Source organism: Glycine max, chromosome 16, assembly GCF_000004515.6.
Source record: "Glycine max cultivar Williams 82 chromosome 16, Glycine_max_v4.0, whole genome shotgun sequence".
Classification (NCBI taxonomy): domain Eukaryota; kingdom Viridiplantae; phylum Streptophyta; class Magnoliopsida; order Fabales; family Fabaceae; genus Glycine; species Glycine max.
In genome coordinates this window covers 22479137-22481084 of record NC_038252.2, presented here as the reverse complement: position 1 = coordinate 22481084, position 1948 = coordinate 22479137, and positions in this window count along the sequence as shown.

Below are 1948 nucleotides of genomic sequence, written 5' to 3'. Positions count from 1 at the left end.
AGTGTGGTTAGAGAATCTAAGCATTTCTAAGGGGATGCTTAGGCAATTTAATTGGTCCATGGTCTTTGGCACTTACTTTTGGCCGTGATCATAACTCATACGACACAGGAAATAGAGTAACTGTGGCCAAGTGTACTTTGTACTAGGGGGTTGTCACCTAGTAGGGAACACCTTTGGGCTTCCAGGCTGATCACCTATGGGAGAGGGGCTGTTACGTGCACACCCGGGTGGTCTCGACAAACACAGCACAATTCCCTAAGTGAGAGTGTCGTGTGGACACACTTAGGCAATTTCCTGAGGTTTGGTTGTTGTTGGTACGTACCATATTGCATATGAGTGTTGAGTCAGGTGCATGCTTCATTCTGTGCAGTCTTGATTGGATCCAAGGATGGATGATGAGTAATTGTTGAATGTGGATGATGAATAATTGTTGGATGTGAGTGTTGAATAATGAATATTGTGTATGCTCATCATGTTTGCGTATGTTCCTTGCTAATTATGGTCATTTGGACTTGGTAATGGTTCTTTTTATAATGAAATTACCCTTGCAATTTTGTATCGTGTGATTGATACCTGTGATGATCATGAACATTGTTCGTGGGAGCAGAATGACAGCAGCAAGGTGCAGGAAGTGAAACTCTGGTGAGGAGCCACTAAGCTGACGTGATGACGTTGGCATTATTTTGGGAGGGAGTTGTGTTTTGTGATCAACTCCTCCGTAGTTGGTTTTGAAGTTTTATTTTATTGAATCAAAGATGTAAAACTTGGATTTTAATTATACTTATGAACAAATTTAATTTTCGTTTATGTGTATGACGTGTACCGAGTTACTGTTTGTATATAATTATGTATATTCACTTAAGTAATGGCGTGTTGTTGGATGAATGCATGTTGTGACAAAATTACTTCGGTTTTCATAAGCAAAATTAAGGGAGTTCGTTTTATAAAAATTGAAATTAGCATATATTAGAGTGTAGATATCATAGCGACGAGGCGGGTCGTTACAATCATTGCATTCATGTGAGGAAATGCCATTAGTGCCAGACCTTCGCTGATAATGTTAATGCTCCACCTGTACCATTGAACGTCTTGGAAGCACCTTAGCCTTTCTCTATGTGGGGCATAGACGTAATCGGGGCCATCGAACCCAAGGCTTCAAATGGGCATCGCTTCATGTTAGTTGCCATTGATTACTTTACCAAATAGGCAGAAGCAGATTCATATGCTAGCGTGACTAGGAATGTCGTGATCAGATTCATTAAGAAAGAGATAATTTGCAAATAAGGGTTGCCCAGGAAAATCATCACCAATAACGCCACCAATTTGAACAACAAGATGATGAAGGAAATGTGTGAGGATTTTAAAATCCAACACCATAATTCCATGCCTTATCGACCAAAGATGAATGGGGCAGTTGAGGCTGCCAATTAAAAGATCAAGAAAATCGTTCAGAAGATGACCGTGTCATACAAGGATTGGCACGAGATGCTCTCATTTGTATTGCATAGTTATCGAACTTCTATGTGCACATCTACTGGGGCAACCCCTTTCTCTTTGGTGTACGGGATGGAGGTTGTGCTCCTGTTTGAGGTGGAGGTTCCTTCTTTGAGAATCCTAGTAGAGTCGGGGTTGGAAGAATCAGAATGGGCCTAAGCACGCTTTGATCAGTTGAATCCTATTGAAGGTAAAAGATTGGCCGCCATGAGCCATGGGTGACTATATCAAAGTAGAGTGAAAAATGTTTTTGACAAAAGGGTACGCCTGCGTAAGTTCAGCGAGGGGGACCTTGTTCTAAAGAAAGTCTCGCAGGTTCAAAAGGATCATAGGGGGAAATGGGCCCTGAACTATGAAAGGTCATTTTTTGTAATAAAGGTTTATGAATATGGATGAAGAAGAGCTGCCTTCGCCTGTAAATTTCGATATCGTCAAGCGGTATTACGCGTAACGC